We start from the raw sequence: 27,901 nt of genomic DNA, 5'->3' as shown, positions 1-27,901 counted from the left end.
GATTCTCAGCCACTTTCTTAATTGCCATTTTAAAAGAAAAATATAGGAAAACCACTTCTTATTTCAGCAACAATTGGGTTAATACTCCAAACTTGGTGACATCACAGTATAAACAGAGCAGACAGCCTTATCTCTCCATGCTTAAGTAAACAAAATGCAGTTCCCAGGATCGAAACAATTAATGGCGTCGTTAGAAAACAGATTCGACAAAATAAAATAGACCAAAAAGAGAGTAGTCTCAGACAATATAATATTCTTCAAAATAAAAATCTGGAATAGAAATCCCTCTTCTGTGTATATCTTTAGAATGCAAATCCAGGACAGCTTTTTGCAACAAAAACAGAGATAAGCTATTAATTAGTGAGTAGCAGAGAGAAGTTATGGCTCCCCAGTGAGATGTCAAAAACCGATCAATCTGGCAAATCTCTTTTAAACAGCAACAATTTAAGTCAAGTAAAAGAAAAATATAGAAAGAAGGGTGCTTGCCTGTTAGTGCGTTCTCTCTTAGAAGGTAAGATGAACGTTCGCTTTATCAGATAGAGCTTGTTGTTGAAAATCCGTCCCACCTTCGTCGGCTGGACCTCGTCCCATAAATTAATGAGATCTGGTCGTCCCAACAAAAATAGGCTTTGAGGTTAATCTCTTCGTTTCTCCCTACCCGGGAGAAGTTTAATCAGTCAAAAAAAAAAAAAAATCTGACTGATATATCTGAATAAGCTTCTTTTGAGGCAGGAGCCCGTCTCAAAAGCAGGCACAGGCTAAGTCACCCTTCCCGGAAGTCCGTTCCGATGCTGTCTTGAGGGATGTTGAAACCAACCACGAGAGAGTGTTTGATAAGCTGGGTGTATTGGTGGAGGTCGCATTCTTCCAATGGATGAGTGCCGTGTGCAAACGGGTGACGCAGACAGTCAGTTATTCGCTGGTTTTCTTCAGGAATGGGACACACTCGCTACCCATTGTTTCTGTGATGTTTTAATGAACTTGTTTAACGAAACAATGCTGGTAAACTGAATGAGTTTGTTGTTAAGTATATTAAGTATAATAGGAAGCATTGGCATGTATTTAATCTGAGGGGGGTGTTGGGCACACAAAGATTTTGCAAAGGGGTGTTGGGTCGAAAAAGATTGGGTAACACTGGTGTACACGGAGGAGTCTTGGGTTAGGGACAACCACACACAGGGCATTAAACTTCACTGGCTATTAGTGTATATTTCATTGATGGATAGTCTCTATTGACCGCAATGCTAAGCATTAGATTAGCTTATTGTAATCAGACTCCAAGTAACAAGACACCAATGTTGAATGTATTATGTAAAAAAGATTTAAGAGGAACTGAAAGAAACACACTCATTCCCTTCGTTATTTGGATTCTTCAGAAGATTGTACTTGTTGTGGAGAAAAGGGTTTCTTTCTCCCCTTTTATTTTAGGATGTGTGCTCACATTGAAGGTAAACAAAATGGGCTAAACAAATTCCTGATATTACTTTCATGACTTTTGTTGCTAGATCAGTAGTCCCCAGACTGTGTTCTGATGTAAAAAGTAAAGTAATTAAGTAAATAAGGCTACAATACTGTACTCGCATGGAAGTGTCCCATTGAACTCATTGGGGCTTATTTCCAATTAGACATCTATAGGATTGCACTGTGAAGGCATCCGTGAGCCCAGATTAGCTGTTCTCAAAGTGCCTCAGCTATCAGAAGGCTGGGAAATACTACTCTAAAATCAGCCTAACACCGGGAAATCACAGCGCTGGTGTATTTCAATAAAAGCCAAGAGAAATAACCCTGAGCTAATAACCTCAGCAACAAGCTTTTTTTAAAATTCTGGTCATATACTGTACTCTCTCTATGCACAATCCTATGCATACCTCCTTAGAAGTAAATCTCATTGAGTTCAATGGTGCTTAAGTAAGTTTGTATAGGATTGTACAGCTGGAGGGAAAACATGCAAAGAGAAAGGTGGCTAAGCCCTGAAACAAAGGGCATAACAGAGAGAAGTCTGAGAACTACAGTACTTCTTCAGACAATGCAGAATTAACTTGTGGAACTCACTGCCACAAGAAATCATGATGGCTTCCAATTAATGGAAGGTTGGCCTATCCTACAGCTAGCAGCCATGGTAGTTAAGAGGAATCTCCATGTTCAGAGTAGGGTGTCCATGGGTCCTACTTTACAGAGAACAGTCATCTATTTGAAGGGCTCTCAGAGGACAGTCCTCTGTTTGAAGCAGTCCTCTGTTTGAAGGGATGGTCAGTCTAAATCTGTTATAAAGATCAAGAACCATAAAAAAGGAGAACCTTGACGCTGCCCATCAACAGTTACTACACAAAGAGCATAAGAATAGCCTGCTGGATCAGGTCAATGGCCCATCTAGTCCAGCATCCTGTTCTCACAGTGGCCAACCAGATGCCTATGGGAAACAGAATGAACAGACACACAGGTCATTTGATTACTCTTCCCCACTATAGTGAGAGATATTGTATTTCTATTTAAATGAAAGTAATTTCTCAAATTTGCACACATACATATAAATGAACACATACAAAGTTTATGGAATTCTTTGTCATCTTTTGTGGAAATGCATTTTCTCTTTTTTGGTGATGCTAAATTACTATCCTAGTTCAGAGGCTGATTGCCACTAAATACTGGGTGTCTGGGACAAGCGCTGTGTCATGGCTGTGTCATCCCCAGCATGCCCAGCTTCTGAGTTTCCTAGAGGTATTTGGCTGGCTGCTGTTGGAAACAGAATGCTGGGCTGGGTGGACTTTGATTTGATCCAGCAAGGCAATTATTCAGTGGGAGATGTGATGGATAAGAAGGCCATGGGAGTGCTGATCAGAGTTGAGGAAAGGCAAACTGAAGAGATTTAATGGCCAATCTTTGTCCCCTTAACTGGGGGGAAAGGTTCTTTTCATTCTTAGTCTCTCTTTATTCTTCTGGTTGTACAAAAAAGAAGGAAGTACATTGTGAAGAACAATGTACAGTAAAAGAATCTTTCCATTCCAGTATACTCTTGTAATTGGTGTACTTCACATCTGACAGCCAAGCCATTGCTGCTGTCCTTCCTCTCTGGCACACAGTTAGCCTTTATTGCCCATCATTTCAGTTGGGAAAAATTCACTTCTTAAAGGGATTAACTCTAAGCCAAGTATTAAAGCTGTCAGTATTTTGAGTCTCAAGTGCAGTTGTGCCTGGAGAAGATGGTAAGGGGTGGTATATTGACAAGTCACAGTGGGTCTTACATAGGAAATCATCCGTCTAGTCGATAAGGTTTTGTTGTATTCCATTAGCATCGTAGGATTGGATGGTGTCCATGGGATTGTATAGTCCAATTTTGAGACCCCAAACAGAATATCCTGTGCTAAATAGCATCTCTGGGAGGTTTTGTCCAACCCTAGACTATACAAATTCATCCATCAATATGTATTAATTCATTAATAGGCAAAAAACCTTGCAGTTTAAGAAGGTACCTATAGCCAACAGATACTTCTATCAAACTTTAAAAAGCAGGGAAATTAGGCAGCTATAGCGAATGCACCAAGGGAGCAGGAGACCTGATCTCCTCTCTGAGATATTGTACTGCCCTACACATTTGTCAAAATCCAATCACAATTTGGGTTGGTCTTTCACAGTCCAATCCACTTCCTGTGTAGCTTGGAAGAATTTGGTAACGTGCCTCTGAGCACATGGTGAGTGGTGGCAACACCTGCCATCTCCAAAGACGGAGAATTACATATTTGTATGCTTGTTGGTGTTCTTCTTACTTTGCGTCTTTTCTGTGTTACTATTGTTTCAACAGAGAATCTAACCTAGAAATTTATATTTCTCTCATTATTCATTCTAGAAATCTGTGTCAAATTTATTTTTATTAATTTCAAAGCCTTTTCATTGGTCAATGTCATATGATGGTGAAGACAGCCTTTTATGTTTCCAACTGGAAGTGCTCTGTTTCTATCTTGGGTGCATTAACAGTAGAATCTGAAACTGCAGTTTGATGTAAAATCAGACTGATTACATTATGTTGCTACTTAAGCAATGACTCTAGCTGTTGGAAAAAAGAAACTTGGCCTACCCAAGATGCATGTGTTCAGCCTGCTATGTTTAAACTACTCCATTTAAGGAAAGGTGGGCATGGTCAATTAAAAGCATTGAGCACACCTAGAATTTTGCTAGAATATATTTCATCTCCCACTGTTTTATCTTGTGCAAACTGAGACACTCCTCATGTCCATCTCCATAAAAGTCAGTGCCATTATACCACAATTGTTTTTGGAGGGTTTTTTTTAGTGTTGCAAAATGTTGCTGTGCAGTACTTCACATATTCACAGAAACAGAAACAAAAGAAAATGATTTACTATAGGAAAGTTCACTAAAATTGCAAAGTAAATTAAACATATTTAAATTGACTATCTGAACTATATCAACTATCTTAATATTGCTGCTTCCTCTCTGCTAAAACAAGATGAGCATAGCACATGTTTTTTTTCTATTATTTGGGCTGATTGCAGATGTTGCCACCACTCACCATATGCTCAGAGGCACATGTTACCAAATTCTTCCAAGCAACATAGGAAGTGGATTGGACTGTGAAAGACCAACCCAAATTGTGTTTGCATTTTGACAAATTTGTAGGGCAGTACAATATCTCAGAGAGAAGGTCAGGTCTCCAGCTCCCCTAGTGCATTCACTATAGCTGCCCAATTTCCCTGCTTTTTAAAGTTTGACAGAAATATCTGTTGGCTATAGGTAAGGTCTTAACTGCAAGGTTTTTTGCGTGTTAGTGAATTTTTCTGCCTTTTAATCTGGGAGGTAAGAAATCCAGTGCAAGTTTGCTGAGAATGAAATGAACATTTGCATACTTATTGAGTTCAGAGGGATTTGTTCCCCTGCAATCACGCTTAGGATAGGCAAAACTGACCATGGGAGGGGGGAGGGGGAGGGGAGAGTAGAGGGAAAGAGGAAGGGGGAGAGGGGAGCTGAAGGAGGGGGAGGGGGAAGGAGGGGATTGGAAGGGGAGCAGAAAGGAGGGGATTCGAAGGGGAGGGTAAGGGGTGAAGGAAGGGAGAGGGAAGGGGGAAAAGGGAGGTGATGAGAGAGAGGAAGAGGGTAGGGCAAGTTTGATCATTTACATGCTTATTGAGTTCAATGTGATTTACTCCCAGGCAATCATGCTTAGGATAGATAAAACTGACCGGGGGGGGGAGAAAGGAGGAGGGGGAAGGAGGGGATTGGAAATGGATGGGGAAGGGAAAGGGAGGTGTGAAGGAAGGGGTAAGGGGGAAGAGGGAGGGGATAGGAGGGAGGAGGGAGGCAGGTTTGATCATTTGCATGCTTTTTGAGGTCAGTGGGATTTACTCCTGTACAATCATGCTTAACAAAGGTTAAACTGACCTGGAGGAGGGCAGGACACGGGGGGGGAGGGGATTGGATGGGTGGGCACTGGGCAGATGGGAAGCCCCTTTCCTTTCTAAAAGGAAAACATTGTGAACAGTATTATTCTTTTTCAGGGTTTTCCCCACCTTTGTGTTCTACAGCAGGCAGATGTAGCCTTCCCCCCAGATTTAAACCAAATCTGTCCCTGGCCACATCCATACCAGGCCTTTATTTCACTCTGGACAGTCATGGCTTCTCTCAAGGAATCCTGGGAAGTGTAGTTAGGGAAGGGTGCTGAGAGTTGCTAGGAGATGCCCTGTTTCTCTCACAGACCTTTAATCAGAGTGGCTGACTGTTAAACCATTCTCTCAGGGGAATAGGAGTCTCCTCTCAGCACCCTTCACAAACTACACTTCCCAGTATTCTTTGGGGGAAGCCATGACTGTCTAAAGTGAAATCAAGGTCTGATGTGGGTGTGGCCCCCCTATTTAGGCAAGCTGAGTGGCTGTGAGTCTGGCTTTTAGAACACTGACGGTTCTTACTGAGCATGCCTGGCCTTATTATTGAGTTCAATGCGAAATGTCTTTAATTAATTAAACATCAGCCAGGCTTTTTTTTCTTTTTCTTTTAAACTGCAGAAGGTCAGGGTCTGGAGCAAGGTCAGTAATAGGATTACAGGTACTCTGTGCACATGGCTGATTTTTAATTAATTTCAACATATTATAAGAATTCTGACAGAAAAAAGTCCAAAAGGGGTCTGTTTTTTCTCTCTCTGTTTTTACAATTTGAACTCTCGATTCTCTCTGACTGTTTTGTGTATCACCATGAAAATTTAGAGGGTTGTTAAGCAAGCCTTTCTGATTTCAGGAGTATACTTTTGTAAGGTTTTGTTTTGAAATGAGCTTATGGGAAGCATCAGAATGGCATGCGGGGTATTTTCAATTTAACATTGCAGAATGGGAAAAATCCACGCTAGCTATAGTATACAGCCACTCTTGTGGCTGTATAATAAGGCTGAATCAGCTTTAGCTCAGCCCCAGCCCCTTGTTCGTTCCTTCTGTAATTAATTCAGGATGCCAGATGTCCAGAAATGAATCTGGACCTCCTGGTTTGTGGTTGCATATGTGATAAATATTATAGTTTGGCGTTTCAGGTGTGATTTTTTCCCTTTATGAGTTCATGTATATACAGAGGGGAAAATGTACATCTCTAGGCACCACGAAAGCAGAAATCTGGTACCTGAGGTGTTAATGAAAATGTTTCATACAGCAGAGTTGTGGGGAGCTCGCAAAACCAATTTTGCAATGCAGTTTTAAATGCGCAGCATCTGCTCGTGGTTCCGTTTCTGTGCCCAATCGCAGGAATAACATAGAAAGGCTTATCTGCATAAATTGCTCTTATTCGACAGCAAACAACAGGGCAGTGTATCAGTGTTCCGTGGGTGCTTCTGTTTAGGTAACTAGCTCCGTTTTAGTCAATAGAGCCCTCTTCTGACTCTTCCCAGTCATCAATATCAGCCGAGTAATTTATTTTATTTACTTTCCAGTAACTCCCCTCTTACTTAACGCCCCTCTTCTCCCGTGGCTCTTTTGGAGTTATAACATCTTATACCAAATTTTATTTTCTTAAGAATTGCTACTTATACTTTTGACTGCCTTGGGAAAAGGGTGTTGAACGTTGTTTCCTTCTCAGTAGGAGAAACACAGAGAGCTGAACAAGGTCAGCGGGGGCGGGGAAATCGCCTCAAAAGATGGAAATCGATGGGCAGCTGTAGCTTTAAGAGATCCACCTTAAGGAAATCCACCTCCGCCCGCCGCCCTGGAGTGGGCAGCGTCACTGGGGGTAGCAGAGATCAAATAAATGTGCCGTTGGAGGCACAAGGAGGCACCACACGAATCCCCCAGAGGATCTGCAAAGCTGCTCCCAGGTAGACACGGCCGGCTAGTCTAGCTCCTTCACTGTCGTCTGTCTAACTCCACTAATTCTCTTTCATTCTACTTTTGCTGAGCTCATACTGACTGCATGTTAAGTTAACGGATGCCGCTGCCGCCGCCGCTTCTTCTCTCCGAGAGTTGCCCCTCGCTTTTCCTTTCCCAATGGAGGCGCGCTCGTTTTTATTTACTGAGGCTGCTGTCACGCTGTGTGCATTTCTTGCTTGTGCCTGTTGGGATATTATATTTATCAGGCCGATGTGCAGATTTGCTGCAGGCCATTTGTTCACTAATCGCACCGGATCAGCTTTTTATTCCCCTCTCCCTCCCTCCCTCCCTCCCTCACCCTTTTGGTTTGCAAGCCGCAGTGATCGCCTGCTATCCAGCCAATGCTGTTTATAGCCCATAGTTCACTCCTTTACTCCGACTGCTGGACTCCCATATCTAAAGCTACGTTCTATATTTATCTATATTTTCCTGCCCTCCCCTTTCCCCCTCAAATAAGTTGCTGGTTGAAAGACATGGACGCTAAAGGCTCAGGCCAATCCGTTGGTGTTTGCCAAACCACTATTCAGTTACCTTAACAAAAAAAAAGGAGCCCAAGCCCTGGCCCTGTTTAGATTCAAATTAGTATTAAAATATTTATTAGCTAAAGTACATTAAAACTATTGGTGACTCGGTATTACTTTTGTGACTGGACAATTAGATGGCCCATGTACAGCCTGATCCTGGGCATATTTGCTCAGCGATCTGGCCTGCCTATGGGACTTATTCCCAAGTAAGTGTGCACAGAACTGCAGTTTTAAAAGTTCAAACAGATAATTTGTTTTTTTAAAACCAAGTCTCTATTTTCTGCTCTTCCCACCCCCACCCCGCCGCCAATGTCAGGGTGATACAAGTGTTGACTTACACACTCCATCTTTCAAAGTTCAAACAATACTCTTTAATAGACATCTTAACAGAATTGATTCTCAAACTGAGAAGTAGGATATTGTCAGTAGCTCTTCAGGTTTACTTCTAGTTTTTATTTTATTTTAAACTTTATTGTTTCATTAAAAGAAGTACATAAAAATCGCAAACATACTTTTAATTTTGAAAGTTGTGATCACCACCAACTGACAGTTCTGATTCCCAAAATAATTCCTCTTGCCCTTAATGAGTTTCAATCAAAGTATATAAAAAACTTTGCCCCAAGTTTCACTCATAAAGAGAATACATATTTTCAAGTTAGGTATTCCACACTTCGTTACAACTCTTTTCTGGATGTTTGAATGTAACATTTTATTTTATTTATTGTATTGACTATTGTATATAAAAGGTAGAAACACACTCACTGTTCTGCCAGTTCCAGTGCATCTCCATCTGTCTCTTCAGAAAACGGGCACACAACACTAGCCAAACCTTGCCCCCTTTTTACTGTAATATCTGGTGGGATCAGCTCAAGCGTTTGTTTTTTAATTCAACTTCAAAGAGCTTTTGCAACTGGTTGGCAGATCAACCTGCTCCCCCTCCAGGTGTGGCTAATGGAAATGCTTTGATCTAGTGACTAGTGATTAGAGCCATCATGTATACTCAACTTTCTAATATATATGTGTTATGGAAGACAGCTTACATCCATAATTTGATGGTCACAAATTAAAAATATAACATCAATAGCAGCAAACTTGACAAGAACAGGCACATCAAATAAGACAGTTTTCCAAAAAAATCAGCTCAGCCTGACAAATTAAAAGCCAGCTGGTATAAAAAATACTCTTTACAAGCTGGCAAAAGGTGGAGCTATCTGAACTTGATGGGGCAAGATATTTCACAGCACTGTGGCAACCACTAAGAAGGCCCTATTACTTGTCCCAGTCAACAGCAAAATGACTCCCTGCTAGATCTTAATGAGTATGACAGTGTCTCTGGCACCTTGGACCCAAGTCATTTAGGGCTTTAAAGATAAGAACCACCACTCCAGATTGTGCCTGGAAACAAATTGATAAAGAGTGCAGGCACTGTGAGTCAGATGTAATATGATCCCATTGGCAAGTATCTATGAACCTCTTGCTGTTGTTGCATTCTGGAGTTTTTGAAGTCTCTTCAGAGGTTGCGCCATGAAAAGTGCATTGAAGTAACTCACTCTAGATATAACAAGGGCTTGTGTTACCATGCTCAGATCTGACCTCAGAAACAGGAGCTGCTGGCAGACAAGCTGAAGCTGAGCAGACACTCCTGGCAATCACCAAATGGGGACACGGGTGAGGCCGAATCCAGGAACACCAGCAATGTGTCCTCTTCAAGGGGAATACTACCCTATCCAGAACACACTGAATTCCTGTACTAGAACCCATCTCCTTCCTGACCAGGAGCATCCCTGTCTTGGTTGGATTAAGCTTTGGTTTAATAGCTCTCCTCTAGTACATTACTGCTGTCAGGTACTGATTTGGAACATCAACAGCTTTCTTGGTATTGTGTGAAAAGGAACTGCATGTCATCAGCATATTGATGACTCTGTATTCTAGTTGCCCAGACAATCTTTCTCAGTGGTCCCACATGTTAAACAACGTGGGGGCAAGATTGAACCCTGAAGGGCACCATACACCAGATGTAGGCAACCTGCAGTCCAAGGGCCACATTGGCCTAATTTCCTCTTGGGCTTGGCCTAATTTCAAAAGCCCCCTGCAAGTTATCTGGTCAGACCTCTAGCAAGAGTGATATATCCTTCCCCCCAGCAGCCTGATGGATGAGGAAGAAAAGGGGTGGAGAGAGAAAAAGGGTGCCCCCACCAATATTTGGCTCTGTCCCCACCCACTATCAGCATGCACCCCCCCACACACACCATGCATTTATTCCCAGGGTTTTGAACTAGAGTCCTCCATCATTATCTTCTGAAAATGAGCCTTGAGAAAGGCCTGAAATCACAATAAGATATTACTGTACCTCCTGTACTAGGCTTGCCATTTCCTAGTTCTGTAAATCTGGGCAGACTAAATGGCATATTATGTAAATTATTTGGTAATTATGCCAGCTAAGTATATTAAAGTTTGCATTATTCAGTTGTTTCATTTTTGTGCCTAGTAGTTACCCCCCCTAAAAAAAAAACTGGGGGGGATGTGAGGATTTTTTTAAAAAAAACATTTTCAGCCTTAATGGGCTAAACAGGCACTGGGTAGCCTGGCTAGAATCTGGGTAAAACCCAGCTAACCAGACAATATGGCAGCCCTGTCCTATGCCCTACTTTCCAGGTGGTGGTACAGAAGTGTACAGTGTTGATGGTATCAAATCCCTCTGAAAGGTCTAGCAGAAGTAAGATAGAAGTCATGTCTGAATTGTGTATGGCCCATAATGTGTAGCTCAGTGTTGCTAACTATTATTATACAGTCTCTACTTGTGAGAAACTCAATTTGTGTAGCAAATACACTTCCAGCCTTTGGACTACTGCACCCCCCTCCCTGGCAAGTTGGCCAGGGGGGTTACAAACAATGACGACGTCACTCGCACACTATTTTTGTCAGGCATAATACCTACAAACTGCTCTTGCACCAAATTAGAGGGATCAGGCCCAACAAAACCTTGCCTGTTTAGTAGCTTAAGTTAACTAAAGTTACACGTTGGCATCACAGAGAAATGCTTTCCAGCATTGTAACACTAACAAGTCTCAATTTAGCAGTCTCAAACTGCTGACCTCTTAAGCAGCTGCTGTTGGATTTTATTCTAAGCAAAGCATTTCATTTTCAAATGGTCAGCTTTCCTCTGAAACCCATAATTCAACTGGAAAGTGTGTGTGCGTGTGTGGTTTCAAAAGGAGAGCGCCTATATTACAGGTTTAAACTAGCTTGGCAGTTTCTCTGTAGTCCTGTGTTGATAATCTCTAATCTCTGACAAACTTCCCAGGAAAGAGAGGGTAGTGTAGATAGGCCTTCCATGGAATAAATGCAAGAGGACCCTCTAGTATTATTGCATCACTTATATAACATAACTGAGGCTGAAAGAGAATTACTTGTCCCAGGCAAGAATTGCTTGCATCTTACAAGTTGAAGAGTTGCTTGATTTCCAGACTCCCTTTTCACACAATCATTTATTTATAACATTGTAGGGTTCAGTCCTGTGGTTTCTGGGAGGCTGTCCTAGGGGTCATCGGATTTTTGAGGATCTCCTCTGTGGGTGGAGGGAGGTCCATCCTTAAAAGTCTCCTCCTGGCCATTGAAGAAATGTCTGCTCCTCTCCTTTTGGTGGTCTGACAGAGAAAGCAAAAAGGTGGCATTCTTGGGTCATGTTGGGGGTGAATCCAAAGCTATCCCTCTGAGCTTCTCCCCATTACTGGAACATGTCAGGGAAATGGAATGTCCTGGGACCAAAAGACTTATTTTCCCTCTCAATGCCAGGTGAAATACTTTTTTAAAGAAAGGCCACCACAAGTGGTGGGAGAGAAGACAACACCACCACCACCGCTTTCTGCCCTGTTGGTGCAAGTTTGGCAGGGATATGGATCAGGTGGTTCATCCTCCATAGGATTGCTCTGCCTGAGCCTTGCCCCTACTTCCGCATATCCACCTGCACACAGGCTCAAGTGGTGTAAAATAAAAATAATCCAGTGCATATCCACAAAAAACAGATCAAGAAAAAAATATTAAAACAAAAGCAAATAAAGAGTTGCCTTTCATTGTTGAACTACTAAAATGAAGTGACCCAAAGGGCTGTCCAAAAGCTTATGGGAATAGAATTGTGTTTGCCCTTTCAAAGCAATAGTATTTAATTTTGTTTTTGAAATATCCATCTCCACCAGGGATATTTATATTTCTGCTGTTTATATATGGTAGGCGATTGGTCTAGACTGGGCTGAAGCAGCTCTTCAGCCATATCCCTTAAGTCATGAACTTTTTCTCATGCAGGAGCTCCATCTAACCCCAGCCTGCAACACAGGACCCAGTTTTAATTTTTATTATTATTTATTGGTTGTGTGTTTGCACTCAAGTGTCTCGAAGTGTCTTACACAGTAAAAACACCCCAAAGAAATCAAAATAAGATAAAAACAGCAATCAACATATGTGTAACATATACCTGTTTCTCTAGACGTATCTACACTGCAGTCATCCCGTCTGCCTAGAGAACCCTGGGAATTGTAGTTTTGGAGGGTGAGGATGACAGAACATTCTTAGTACCCTCACTTCAATACAATTCCTAGGATTCTTTGAGGAAGGACTGTCAAACTAGCATAGAACCAGTATAAATGTATGGCGTAAATATCTGTCTCTTCCTTTCCCACCATTCTTCCCTACTTCTCTTTTGAAAAATCAAATTATGTGATGCTGCTGGTGTACCCCACTTTGAGCTGTGACCCACTTGCAGATCCATACCCACATGCTGAAGGCCAGTGCCTTATTCCACCCCCTTCCTGGGCTTAGTGCACTCTTGGTCATGTTTACCACTACAGAAGATCCATTGTGTTCATAGTCCTTACTCTCAATCCAAGGTAACTGCGTTTAGGGCTGCAACCTAGGGTTCTCTTCTGCTGGGGAGATACTCAATCCTTTGAAAGTCTGGAAAGGAAAAGGGAGAAGTGTTTATATGAGGGAGGTGGTTTGTATCTCACACCCAATCCCTGCGGATTGATTAGAGCTGTATGCCATCTTCCTACACATCCCAAAAAATATAAGAACAGGACACCATAGGCTACCAATGCCATCTTCTCTTTGGCATCTGCTCCTCTTTCCCCCTCTGAAGAACCTCTAGCTACTACTGTTGCTATTGGGCAGAGAGACCTTGGGAAACCAAATGGACCACACCTTCTGTCTTGATGATGTTAGCACCTCCAATGAGGCTGTGATACGCCAGTGTCTAGGGGTAGTGAGACACTCACTGTTCTGCCAGTTCCAGTGCATCTCCACCTCTCTCTTCTGAAAATGGGGGCACATGATGCTAGTCAAACCCTGCCCCTTTTTACTGTAAAATCTGATGGGAGCAGCTGGAGTGCGTTTTTTTTAAAAAAAATCAGCTTCAAAGAGATTTCGCAACTGATCGGCAGATCAAATGTTCCCCCTCCAGGTGTGGCTAATGGAAAAGCTTTAATCTGGCGACTAGTGCGTTTACAGCATAGGTGAGGCTCATTAGGCTTGGGTGTGGTTGGGTTTCTGCTAATTTTGTAGGTGTCCATAACTCTTACTAGAGGAGCATGTTGGAACCTTTCCATTAATAACATCCATTCTGCCTTGTATATAACTACCAAATTGTTTTTATGGGATCTTATGCTTTTCGTAAATTTTGTTTTACACTGTCCTGATATTTTGGATGAGAGGCAGTCTACAAATAATGTTATAAATAAAAAATGTACCAGTCTGCAATTTTATTAATGTGCCTGTCCATCAGTGAAACATAAGCAGTTGTTTTTGTGTTGACCGCTTTAAAATATGCCACATAGATTCAACTGTGTGCAGGGCCATGGGCAAGGGCTGTGGCTCAGTGCTAGAGCACATGCTTTGCATGCAGAAGGCCCCCTGTTCAGTCCCTGCCACCTCTTCCGATAGGGCTAGGTAAGGCTTCTGTCTGAAATCCCGGAGGGCTGCTGTCAGGGAGTGTAGACAATTTTGACCTAGATGGACCCAATGGCCAGGCGTTTAAAAGCCCTTGTGTAATTTGATTTGTTTGAGGGGAGAGCAGGGATGGGCTGGCTCGTCTTCACCCCTTCATTGTGTTTCTGTCACCCAGCCCTGCTGTCCTCCATGTACTGGAGTGTGACGATCTGTAGCGGGGATGCTGCTGGTTTGTGGAGATTGCTCATGTGGTTTGGAACGCTGCATGATGGAAGCAGTAGTGTAGTGGCAAATTCAGAAGTGCAGGGTCCCTTCATGAGAGTCACACCATGCCCCCTCACAGCCGCACCCTTTTTTCCATTTCCCCTCGTCTCCCTTGCTCTCCATGTCATCTCCAAATCCACACTTCACTACAACAGATGTCCCGAGGAGCCAATCAGCATGAAAGGGGAGCCTGTGTGTTAGCTACTGAGAAGAATCTTCTCAGTGGCTGACTCACCTCCTTTCACTCTGATTGGCTCCAATGAGCATTAAAGGAGAAGGACTCTTCTTAGTGGGTAACACACTCCCCTTAATGACGATTGGCTCATACATAGGGGCCTGGCTAGGACTGTGCTCCCCAAAAAGTAAAGAGTCTACAACCCCCTGGGGCCCCAGATGACTACACCCCTGGATGGAGGGGCTGGGAACAGCCTGTTCTCCCCTCAAGGAATGAGTCTTTTTACTCCAACTGGCACCAATGGGAGGCTGCATGGGGGAGGGCAGTTCTTATCATGATTGTGGGTTTGGGGGAAGGGTTAAACCTCACCTCCCTACATACTGAGACCCAGTGTGGGGTAATAGAGTGTTGGTGGGAGACCAGAGTTCAAATACCCCCTCAGCCATGAAGCTCACTCAATGACCTTAGGCCAGTCATTGTCTCTCACAGCGTCCTTGGGATTAAATGGGGAGGGGGAGAACCATGTACACCACCTTGAGCTCCTTGGAGAAAAGGTGGGATATAAATGCAATGGATAAATTGCACTGTGGTTCCAATTCACAGGAAGCTGCCTTCTGCCAAATGAGACCACTGCTCCATCTAGTTCAGTATGTTTGTACACTGACTGGCAGCATCTCTCCAGGGTTTCAGGCAGAGGACTCTCCCTACCCAACTGGGAGATGCCGGGGATTGAGCCTGGGGACTTCTGCAAGCAAAACAGACCATTTACTGCAGAGCTACAGTGTTTTCCCTCCCAGCTTTCAAAATGGACCCCACTTCCCCACTTTTGTTTTTAAATCTCACATGACTCTGTGGGCGACACATTTAGCGCCCTTGTTGTCTAATTAAGGCAAACAACCAGGGCATCTAATGGGGAGCAAAGGCCAGTTCTCTTTACCTTGCTTCACCCTTAATTGATGGATCTATCAAAAAGAAAGAACTAGGTGTTACTGTCCTGTGCTCTGATGCTGATCACTTGGCACTTAAATTTCAAGTTCATTTAAAAATAATAATAATTTACTTACTAAATGTACATGAAATGTCTTTGACTACTTGTATTTAGGTTTTTGCACTTTTGCCTTTACTAATGCTGCTGCCTCAACATACCCTTAGAGACTCCTCCCTCCCAAACACACACACACACTAAACTGGCTATATGCCTGGACTGGGAGGTTGCATTTCTTCTCATCTGCATATGTCCTAACATGTGTACGTGCTGCCAAAGAGCAAGAGGATCAGAAGCTGGGACAAGTTGTTTAGATCTGTGCCTATCCACCTTTCACTTAGGTCAAACAAAATTTCATCATCTCACTTCCATCATTCTATGGCCTCTCTCTTTGTATTAATCACAGGATTGGATCCTGAATCATTTTTCGCATTGCTGCTAGCTTGTGTTTGAAATCAAATACAAATTGAAGCGCTGCTATGATTTCATGCTAGGCAGTGATTTAATAGGACAATGTCAGTATTATTTAAAGACCCCTAAACCGTCACCATTCTCAAGTTGTGTTACATCTTTACAGATGGGCTCTTGGCTGAAATGGCCCCACTTTTAAAGATACCTGGCAAAGCTTTTGATCTGATGACAGTTCAATAATGATGTCCTATTTGTATCTGTCATACTGTGTTAAAGGTCACAGCAATGATGAGGCTATCCTTGTTCTTAGCATTCCTTCTGCTCCTTCGGATTATTTCCTATTTGAAATAAATAGCTTTATTTGTGAGAGCAAAGTATCCATAGCAGTTATAATGTTATTGCCCCTATAAAAATAACATGACTTCAGAAGACAGCAAACCAATAAACCTCCCAAAACAACTCTTCTTTCCATTTAAAAACATATCTATGGACAAAGAAAAAGAAATCTGTACCAGACAGTGTATACAAAGTCACTTTTGTCCGGTGAAGTAAGATGCCATAAACCTGGTATATCTTTCAGATTGAAGCACTTAGCCATATGAGGAAAAGTAATGGAATAGATCTTCTAACATACTATAAATTGCCAATGAGCACTAGATTTGAGCTAGACCAGGGCGTGACTTCTGTGGAAGAGGACTACATGAGCTTGATCCCTCAAGGATATTCTAGGTCACTTCCATGAATTTAAGCTTATAAATATGCTAGGCAGCTGAGGCATGTTGGTTGAATTTAGCCAAACAGAGCATTTACCTCTCTCACTGGCACACAGATGTATCAATCACTTCAGGGGGTGAGTGATGGGATTTTGCCACAGGGCCAGCCCTGTCATTAGGCACAGAGCTTGGAAAAGTTACTTTTTTGAACTACAACTCCCATCAGCCCCAGCCAGCATGGCCACTGGCTTGGGCTTGTTGTAGTTGTAGTTCAAAAAAGTAACTTTTCCAAGCTCTGATTAGGCAGAATGAGGTGGCTATCTCAGGTAGCAAAATGCTAAGAGGGAAAGCAGCAGCAAGGTGCAGCAGTGGTAAGAGTCTACAATATGGTGCCAGGTATATGCATTATGTGCAGGCTTCCTAGCTGCTCTAGGGTGATACCTTATCGGACAAGGAGGTATTGACATAAAGCAAATTGCTCTTGGAATTCTTGCACATAATGCACATGCCAAGTGCTATTTTACAGGTGCTTCCCCAGATGTGCTATTATCCTTAGCATTTTAGTGACATTTTAGGGCTTATCCCTAGAATCCTGGAAAAAAACAAACCCCACACAATTCACAGCCAGTAGTGCTGGAAGTAGGGGACACACCTGTAAACGAAGGCCATGGTTTTTTTAGGGGGGAGTACTGACAGCACTCTGATACAAAGGTCACCCTCATGAACTGTCAGGACATGGGATGCATGCTGACATCTGCTGGAACAACACGACCCCAGTTGCCTTGGAAGCAGAGGCAAAGTTGAGGCTGATCAAAAGGGAAAGTAAGGTAACAGGGAGCATGGCTCAGTTGCCATGGCAAAAGAGGCACTTCCTTTCCTGTCAGGAAGTCAGGGATGTGTGGTCAGGGCTGGGCCTTCTTTCAAGCCTGTAGCTGATTGTTTATAAGCCAGCCAGGGACTGGCTAAGGCAGCCTTTCCCAACCAGTGTGCCTCCAGATGTTGTTGCACCACAACTCCCATCAGCCTCAGCCAGCATTGCCAATGGTCAGGAAAGATGGGAGTTGTGGTCCAACAACATCTGGAGGCACACTGGTTGGGAAAGGCTGGGCTAAGGAGTAGAGGGGGGGTGGGCAGAATGGAGCAGGAGGACAATGGATACCTTAACTCTCTTCCTCTTGTATCTGAGTCCCAAGCTCAGGTGACAGGGTGAAGGGTGGCTGTGGCAATACGTACCTGCCATACCAGGCTAGGGCACCCTTGCTGCAGAACAAAGCACTTAAGGGCACTTCACACCTTGTCACTGGGGCTTCATACACACCATAAAACACATTAGTTCCCTCAAAGAATCCTGGGGACTTTAGTTTACATCTCACATAGTTACAATTCCCAGCAGTACCCCTAACAAATGACAGTTCCCAGGATTATTGGGGGAAGTCCTATGCTTTAAATGTATGGTGTGTGTATAGTAACACCTCTGGCTTCTGAAATGCCATTCTGTGTTTACAACTGCACGAGCAGGGCCAGCCTGAGACATTTTGTTGCCTGAGGTGGAACAGCAAATGGCGCGTGTGTGTGCGTGTGTGTGTGTGCGCGTGAACGTGCACACACTCACACAGAGTCAAGTGTATAATATCCTAAACAGAGATGTGAAGGTCTGGTCCTGTGAGCTTTTTAGAAAAGAAAATGAAAACTGAGATTCTCAGGAAGCTGAATTTTGCTCCCAATACCAAATTCTGCACTTTTCCTCCTCCTGTGCTTGTGTGAAGTTGTCTCTCACACACAGCCCTGATATTAATCTATTCCTCCTATGCCTTATAATTCAACTGTAACTCTTCCTAAGGAGAGCCATGACTAATGCAAACACAGGTATGGACGACAACTCCATAGCCTATCATGTTATGAATTGTTTCCAGTAGGGCAACCAATTTGACATTAGTTGTCAAAGCATGATGGTGTTCCTATTCTGAGCCACTACCTTGAGGTGCTCGTTCCCTCCCCCGTATGCCAGGCATAAAATTGGTGCAGCACTGCTGTTAGCATTCCAGCAACATCTCCCTTCGTATGACTGTTTTTAGCAATCAACGAAAGGGCAGTATTCACTGGGGCTTTATGAACTTTGGTCATTTTGATATCTATCTTTGAGAGAGAATCTCATCCTGTTCCCTGAAATGATTTCAACAAATACTGCTTCCAAAGCCTTTGACCTTCTTTTTCTGGCTCTGTGTCATTGCTATTTGAAGGGAGAGCGACTGATCTTTTGTTTAAGGGAAATGTGAAACTGAAGTGTGTGGGAAAAGGGTCACCGTCAAAGAACTAGAACTCCACCTTGTGGGACACTGCAATCTTCCAGATACCTTCACACATTTAGGAGGCAACTGATAAAATAGCTCTGTTGCAAACCTCCTGTAGGTGCCCTGAGCAAGCCATCATTTCTCAGTCCTGACATCTGCAATATTTTTATTCATTTATATAGCATTGCTAGCATGCATAAACAAAACATAAACAGACAGGTTCCTGCTCCCTGTGGATTAGAGCTAAAATGCACAAAGTGCATTTTGTTATAATTATTTACCTCTGGCTTCTTGGTTTGTCGGGGATCTGTTGGTGATGAAATGACAGGGACAACAGAGCAATGGTGGAGGAAAAGCTGAGATGCATGTGATCAGCTACAGTTCAGAATCCATTTTAGGACTTACTCAATGCCACTGATGGTAGGAAAGGAGTCTTAACTTTTCTGTTGCCCTTGCAGCCACTCAGGGTGATCTGTTTGAGATTTTTCTGTGTAATGAGAAGCCTGTTTGAGAAGCCTATAAGGTTGCACCAAGGCCATTTGGGATGGAGAAACACACACTGGCTGACTTTGCACCTCTGAAAATACAACTCCACCCCCCATTACCTAGGCCTGTTTCCATCCTTAGGGGAAGCATGCAGAATCCTTGGTAGGTAGAAAACAAGAATAGAGAGAAATTTGGAAGATTAAATTAATTTTGGTGCAGCTTGAGGAGGTGATCACAGTTCTTAGGAGGTCATGAGCTTGTGTCCCCAACCCTTATCCATCCTGGCTGATTAAGGGAGCCAAGAAGATGAGCTGGCTGAGTGGGTGGTAAGGTTGTAAGGTTCCAGCTAGTTTAAAAGCAGCACTGATGAGACCTCTGCTGAAATAACCCTCACTTGATCCCATAGTGTTGGATAATTTCTGGCTAGTGTCCCAATATTTCATTTATGTCCAAGGTGGTTGAGCATGTGGTGGCATCTTAATTGCATTTTTTTTCTGGATGAAACAGATTATGTAGACCCATTTTAATCTGAGGTTGGGCATGGTTTTGAGATTTCCTTAGATGTTCTGCTAGATGCTCTGTACTAAAAACTGGACTGGATGAATGCATCCCTATCAGTTCTGCTGATCCTTTCAGCAATTTTTGATACTAATAACCATGGTATCCTTCTCGTTTGGGGCTGTGGGTGAGGTACTGCTTTATGGCAGTTCTGGATTTTTCTGGAGGATAGATCTCAGGTGTGTCTGGTGACTCCAGCTCAATGTTTTGTTGTCCTGCAGAGATCTACTTTGTCCCCTAGGCCCTTTTAACATCTTCAGGAATTGGCTGAAGGATGTCATCTGGAGACTTGCAGTCTGCTGTCATCAATATGCAGATGACATGCAGTTCTCATTTCTATCTCAAGACTTAGAGACTGTGCAGGTTCCCAACTAGTATCTGAAAATGGTAATGATCTAGATGTTGACAGAAACCTCATTCAGACAAAACAGAAGTATACCTGGTCAACAGAAGAGCTGATCCAATGACTGACATCCTGCTTGGTTTGGATGTGATAGCAGTAGTCCCCTTGAAAAATCAGGTTCGCAGTCAGAGCTGAATTTTTGTTTTTCAAATGGTGGTGGCAACCAGGAGTGCTTTTGCCATGCTGAGGCTGACCCCACCATCTGTACCATTTCTAGAGATGGTGAATCCATCACGGTTACACATGACTTTGGGCACACTGAGACTGGCTTATTGCAACACACTCTGTTTGGAGCTGCCTTTAAAGAGCACTCCAAAGCTCCAGCAGGTTCAAAATACAGCTGAGGCTTTTTAAAGCCAGTTTTACAGATCCTATTTCTTTGTTTTTATATCAATTTCCAGACATAATTCAAAGCGCTTATTATCACCTTTTAAAAGCCCTAAACAGTTGAGGATCAGAAACCTTAAGGGCCACCTCCTCCTATATAGCCTTTCATGCCCTTTTGCAAGCAGTTGGAGAAGCACTCCTGTGTGTCACACCATTGGCTGAGACGTGTTTGTGGAAGCAAGGGAAAAAGTTCCTTTCTGTAGCACCATCAGAATGTAGAATGCCTTGCCTTGAGAAATCCCTCTTGCCCCTCCTTTGATGAATTTCCATTGCCAATTAAAGACTTTTATTTAGACAAGCATTTGGCTTGCCTTCTGCTTCATTTTTTTTAATATTCTCTATTCTAATCCTTTTCTGCTGTTAGTTGTATTTTTCTTATGACTTTGTTATGATTTAATTATAATTTTGTGTTGTTTTCAGACATTGTAAGGTTGCAATCCAACATGTTTACTCAGAAGTAAGCTCCATTAGGTTCAATGGGACTTACTCTCAGGTAAGTGTGTATTGGACTGCAGCCTAAGTCACCTAAAGTATCCCTTTATGCAGGGTCATCAATGTGGTGCTTGTGGGTGCAATGGTGTTGTTGAGTGTTCTCCTGGTGCCCACAAAGCTACTGTAGTCCACAGTGAGGTGTCCAGTGCAATGTCTGCTGCAACGCCATTAGTTTCAGTTGATGCGGCCTGATGACATGGACAATATACTTGCAATGATGGGGCAAGCAACATGTCCTCTTGACCCTTGCCCTTCTTGGCTTATTAAAGCTTGCTGAGGGGGTGTGACTGAGTGGATCCAGGGTGCGGTCAATGTGTCTTTATGGGAGGGAATGGTTCCCGCTGCCCTGAAAGAGGCAGTGATCTGACTGCTCCTGGAAAAGCCCACCCTGGATGCATTAGTTTGTGACAACTACTGCCTGGTTGCAAATACCCCTCTTTTGGGGAAGGTGATTGAGAGGGTTGTGGCAGAGCAATTGCAAGTACTGTTGGATAAAACATATTATCTTGACCCATTCCAACCTGTGTTCAGGCCTGGTTGCCCTGATGGATGTCCTTTATTGGGAGAAGGACGGGGGAGTGCGACCCTGTTATCCTTACTTGATCTCTTGGTGGCTTTGATACCATTCTGAGCTGACTTGGTGAGATGGATATCAGAGGCACTGTTTTATCCTGCCTCCAGGGTCATTTTCAGAGAATAGCATTGGGTGATTGTCTTAGGCCCCTTGGCAATTGTACTGTTGGATGCTGCAGGGTACTCCAACACTGTTTAAAATCTATATAAAGTGCTTGGGAGCAATCACCAGGAATTTAGGGTGAGGAGTCAGCTGTATGCTGATGATACCCAGCTCTATTTCTGTGTAACATCTGAATCAGGAGAAGCTGTGCAACTCCTGGACCGGTGCCTGGACTCGGTGGTGGGCTGGATGAGGGGCAATAAACTGAGAGCTCATTCACATGGGAGCTGAACTCCATTTTAAAGATGAAGCTTTTCCCATCGCGATAGAGTTTAAAGGTTCACACTCCTACCTTCCAGTATGCTGTTTTCTGTTCATACTGAAGGCAAAGGGTCAATCACGCAACTTCCTAATGACCATGCCCTCTTACGGTCAAACTACCACTTCCTCTGGTTACCTTGGCAACTGAGCATGCTCATTTTGTTCCAGAGTAAGTTTCATTAAAAAAAGAAAAAAAATCCTCAAGTGCGGGTATTTGCATTTTCAGAATCCAGCAGAAATACAAATATTTGTTTGAACAGTGTTATTTGCACAAGTTAGGGGGGAAAGAAAAAAAAAGGACCATTGCAGCAGGCTTGCAGAATGGGAGCCAACAGGAAATGACATAAACAAAGGGAAGAGGAGGGAGTGGGCAGGGACTCACAAAAGCATCAGAGTTAAGCATCTACAAGCCCTAGAGATACAAAGTACATATGTTTTTTTCTTTCCCTTTCTGGATTAGAATTGGATTTAATTTGATACGTCATGTAAACCCTGCAAATTAAACGGGGCTGCAAATAGTGCCTGATTCACACTAAACCTCTGCGTGAACCAGCCTTGTGTCTGAATCCTAGCAAGACAGAGACGCTGTGTGTAGGTGGTTCCCGAGTTCAGATAATTGGTCTGTTGCCTGCTTTGGATGGGGACATACCCTCTGAAAGAGCAGATTCGTAGTCTGGGGGTGCTCCTGGATCCATCTGTGTTACTAGAGGTCCAGGTGACTGCAGTGACTAGGAGTGCCTTTCACCAGCTTTGGCTGATAAGACAACTGTGGCCATTTCTGGACTGGGATAGCCTGACCATTATTGTGCATGCACTGGTAACCTCCAGGTTGGATTACGGTAATGCGCTCTGTGTGGGGCTGCCCTTGAGCCAGAAGTTGCACCTGGTGCAAAATGCAGTGGTGTGACTGCTCACTGGGAAGGGTATTGCCAACATGTTACCCTACTGCTGAAAGAATTGCACTGGCTGCCCATTAGCTACCAGACCAAATTCAAGATTCTGGTTTTGTTGTACAAAGTCCTATGCAGCTTGGGACAAGGATATTTGAAATTTTGTCTTATATACCCTTATATACCCAGTCACTCACTGTATTCTGCAGGTGAGGGCCTCCTGTAAATATCATCTTACCAGAATGTACATTTCACACAACATAGGAAGTGGACCTTTAGTGTAGTGGCACCTACCCTTTGGAATTCCCTCCCCTTCAATATTAGACAGGCACCATCTCTGCTATCTTTTCTGTGCCTACTGAAGACTTTTGAACAAGACTTTTAAGTAGACACCTTATCCCAGTCTGCATCTGTGTTGGAATTACTTGTTTAGATGTTTTTGAAGCTTTTTTTAAAAAAAGGTGCTTTGTTTTAATATGCTTTTAAAGATGTTTTGTTTTAATATGTTTTTAAGTTTGTTTTTTTAAAAAGATGTTCTAGAGTGCTTTTGTTTGCTGCCCTGGGCTTCTTCAGGGAGGAAGGGTGGGATATAATTAAATAAATAATAAAACCTCCAAGCCTCACCTTCACTGCCCCCTTGGTCATGAGAGGGTGGCTACTTGTTTCTCCCTTCAAGAGTACATAGAGGTGAAGGAGTAAGTTGGGAAGAGTGACTCTCTTTCTCACTTTTTCTTCCAGCTCTATGTACTTCCGAGGCTCAGATTAATTCTATTGGATCTGGCTTTTATTTATTTATTTATTATTTATTTGTTAAATTTTTATACCGCCCCACTAGCATAGCTCTCTGGGTGGTGTACAACAGAAAGTATATACAATAAAATCACATAAATTGGTACAAAAACATATATATAAGAATCCACAAATCTAAAACCAATTTGAACATATTAAACTAAAATGCCTGAGCAAAGAGAAAGGTTTTATTCAGATCCCTTGCGAAGGCAGCATTGCATGCATGCCTTCTCTCTTTCTGACTCTTTGGAGAGGCTGATCTGGAGGAGAGGGAGAGAAGTGACCAGATAAGAGGTGGTGCCCATAGCACATACTCAAAAATCCAGATCCGCCAACGGGCCTTAAAGTCTTTGCAATTCCTCCTCCTCCTCCTCCTCCTCCTCTTTCTTCTTCTTCTTCTTTTTTCTTCTTCTTCTTCTTCTTCTTCTTCATCATCATCATCATCATCATTTATTACTGTCCTTCACCTAAAGGTCCCAGGGTGGGTTACAACCATTTTAGAATACAGCATTTATGGCATGGAAAAGCAGGGTATCAAGTCCAGAATAAATGAACATCTTACACACACCCAGGTTTTCACAGTTTAGATCTCTCCCACTCTCTACTTCCAGTATTGTCTTAAATCTGTCATAAGAACATAAGAAGAGCCTGTTGGATAAGACCAATGGCCTATCTAGTTCAGCATCCTGTTCTCACATTGGCCGACCAGGTGCCTATAGGAAGCTCGCCAGCAGACCTTCCTTGGCTTCAGTGATGGTTTCTCCTAAGATATTCCTCCCTCTAGCACAAGGATGAGGAATGTGTGGTCCTTCAAATGTTGTTCGACTCCAACTCCCATCAGCCTTATTCATTATAGCCAGTGGTCAAGGATAATGGGAACAGTAGTCCAGCAACATCTGGAGATTCCCTGCCTTTGCTGAAGTGGAAACACATATTTAGTTTTAATTAGAGATATGAACACAGATCAAGAGTGGAGTAGACATTACATTTGTGGCTGCTGCTGAGAATGGCAACTACACACTTAGATCTACCCCACCCAAGGATCCCAGAACTTATCTGAGTGCCCCTGCAAACAGAGATATGGAGGGTGGGTATGAGGGAAAGGGCCTTTTCATTGGTGCCCAAGCTGTTATGGGATTCCAGAGAGTCTCAATTGGTGTCTACTTTAAATATCTTTTCAATGCCAGGCAACTGTCATCTCTGCATTTTTGCTGTGGTTTTAACATTGTGATTTTTAGCTCTGCAAAGATTATCCTTGTGGCTCTCTGTGTTAGATTATTGCTGCTGAAATTGTGTTAATCTCTGCTTTGATATGGCTGTTTTGTTTCATGGTGTGTTTTGTACTGTTAATGACTTATAGTCTTAATGTATTTTAATATGTACATGACCCAGAACATTTTAGTTACTGTGAGAATGATAAATGGAGTAAATATATAATAAAGAAAATAGAATGTGATGAATGTCACCTAAATTTCAGGGGCATTTTTAAACATCTGTTTATTTGGTGGGCAAATACTAAAGTTAAACACTGTTTTTGACATTGCCCTGAAAGTAATCAAAGTATCTGTTTCTTTTCTTATAAACTATATAGATATTAATGCTAAGATCAATTTATGCTGCAAAAATTGTTGCAACTACATGCTTGCCAACATTTTTTGGGAAAAACATAACTAAGGAAAACAAATATATTTGATGAAAGTAAGCCTCACTGAGCTCAACCCAACAAGGTGGGAAATTGGGGGGGGGGAAAGAGCATGCATCATATGAGGGCTAAACTAGACATTAATACAATTAGCGTGCATATTTATTGGAAAGAAAATAGTAGCTGGGTTGGAGAAAACAGCATTGAGACCACAGGGGAGGATGGAGAGGAGAAATCTTAACTGCTGCTCCTGCTACAGTCCTGATGTACAATTTTCTACTTGCATTAGGAGGGATATCTCCACTGTACAGGCAATGGTTGGGGACTTCATGAAGAACCAGGGCACTGAGTGCAAGGAAATCTCCCACTTGGCTATAAAACTGATCTGGTTACTTCTAGAAACATATTCTCCAGAGCAGATCTGCTCAGTGTGTGACCTCATCCCATGCCAAGCCCAGAGCTTGGAAAAGTTATTTTTTTGAACTACAACTCCCATCAGCCCAATCCAGTGGCCATGCTGGCTGGGGCTGATGGGAGTTGTAGTTTTAAAAAGTAACTTTTCCAAGCTCTGGAAGCCAAGCCAGCCAAAGCCAAGAATAGTCCATGAGCTATACTGTTGTGGCCTGCCAGCAAAGGTGTGCAGCAGCAACTACAAAATTTGCCTTGTATCTGTAGCATTTGGAAGCATCTGCTCTGTGTCATTCTAATTTGATTTGATATTTGGGTCCAAATCTGATCTGTCAAATCCGAAGCTCTATCTCATCCCCATGAGTACATTGGGGAATTTAAAATGGTTATAACGTTCTTTTTGACTTAAGCAGATGAAATTGTCAGGCAAAGAAGCCCTTCCACAGTAGATTAAGCCTGCCAAATTTCAGGCAGATCCATCCAGGGGTTTTCATGCAGGAAACTTTTATAACTCTTTTTTTAAAAGAAAAGGTCTCAAACTTTTAATTTTCTGGCAAAACGGGATGCAAATTTGGGGCATGGTCACCTATTCAGAGGGAATGTCGTCTGCCCAATTTCAGAAAAATAGGTGCAGCATTTTCCCTGCAGGATTTTACCATTTTGGCACAGGAAAATAGAAATCACATTCTCTTCCACAGTTTTGTTTTCTGGGGGGAGGGGCAATCACGTTGAAAACTGGGAACATGAGGGAGGTCCTCTGGGCAAGAAAATGGACAAAGTTCTAACAGTCCTTTTATATACAAAAGGAAAAAATCAGTTTTTTCTTGCCACACAAGGAGAGAGCTACGAATCGTTTGTTGGGGCGAAGAATAATTTGGAAAGAAGTTAGACCCCAATAGTCTAACTCTGCCTCTTAAGTTCTGCTTTCACAGCTAAAACAGAGGGCAGTGACAGCCCACCTGAAGAACAACTCTTCTTTCCTTTTTTTTTACCATCTCTCTTGCAAATCTCTCTGACTGGAGTGTACTGGGCAAATAATTCACTGTGATTAAAAGCTAGACTTGCCCATCAAAATGAGATGTCTCCCACTTCTTCCCTATACACTCTCCCCTGTCTGGCTCTGAGTGTTTCTCCAGTCAGCTTGGTTTGATTTTTCAGAAAAGAAAAGGGGAAGGGAAGGTAGTGGAGGTTTTTCCGGGAAGGGGGGGAAACAAGGTAACAGAGCTACTTGGAAGACCTACTCTGCAACAGTTATTTGGAGCACACACAGAGCTGTTGCATATCCCTGCCTGCTAGGTGCTTGCTCAGTGACCCTCCTTTTTTGCAGTAAAACCAAGAGCTCTTGATAAGCTGCGGTACATGGCTGGTGGGGTGCATTTCTTGGTTGTTTAGGACTGCTCTAACCACAAGGCATTAATTCTGGTGTATTACAAGAGCACATATCCTATTGTTTAAACAAACCAGTTTGTTAAGGGTGTTGGCAATTGTAGTTCTGATAGGGGTAAAATACAGTTCCCAGGATTCTTTGGGGGAAGCCATGTGCTTTAAATGGTGTGGATGTGACCTATGGCTGGGGTTCTAAGCATGTTAGCCCTCCGATGCATGTACAGTGTGCAACATGAATAGGGCCTGTTGCATTTTCTTCACTATCAAAGAAATCTCTGCATACACTTTCCCACTGTGTGCACAGAACCTTTCTGGACATTGAAGAGAACGAGGCCTTCAGGCAGGGCCAGTCCTACCCTTAGGCAGAGTGAGGAAACTGCCTCAGGCAGCTGTTTGTGGATGTCACAAAAAGGCAGGAAATGGTTAGCCATTTAATTTATTGTTGATGTATTTTTCCTACCTGGGACAGGGACTTGTGGTATTTTCTGCCTCAGGTGCCAAAATGACTTGGCTGACTTGAGTATTATGTACCTTGATGTGGGGAGAGGGTGCACCATTTGCTGCTTGCTTAAGGCATCAAAATGCCTTGGGCCCACCTTGAGGCCTGGCTTCCCTTGCTCCTATGCCACCCAGAGCCCTTGCAAGCACAGGCCTTGGATTAAGATCTATTAAACGTCTATGGTTGTGTAGCCTTAACAATTAAAGCAAGGCGTTCCCTCTCCCTCCCCTTTATTGCTTCTCATTTCCAAAGGCAGGCATTAATGTACAGGGGGGGAAACGGTATAAAAACAAAATTGCATAATGATGT

The 27,901-nt window shown here is 42.9% G+C and overlaps 1 protein-coding gene across 2 annotated transcripts in view; it reads left to right on the top strand.

The window, feature by feature from the left end:
- The first annotated feature begins 7,198 nt into the window (after positions 1–7,198).
- Positions 7,199–27,901, top strand: part of LDB3 (LIM domain binding 3) — a 222,384-nt gene continuing 201,681 nt past the window's right edge. The window contains exons 1-2 of one of the 2 annotated variants that reach the window (XM_061635026.1): positions 7,222–7,300; positions 20,910–20,982. The gene's annotated coding sequence lies outside the window, so the exon portion shown is untranslated. Of the gene's footprint in view, positions 7,301–20,909; positions 20,983–27,901 lie in introns of both variants that reach the window. The other variant, XM_061635023.1, reaches the window with a different exon arrangement.

The sequence above is a fragment of the Rhineura floridana genome, chromosome 7 (genome assembly GCF_030035675.1).
Source record: "Rhineura floridana isolate rRhiFlo1 chromosome 7, rRhiFlo1.hap2, whole genome shotgun sequence".
Classification (NCBI taxonomy): Eukaryota; Metazoa; Chordata; class Lepidosauria; order Squamata; family Rhineuridae; genus Rhineura; species Rhineura floridana.
This window is presented reverse-complemented; position numbering and strand designations above follow the sequence as displayed.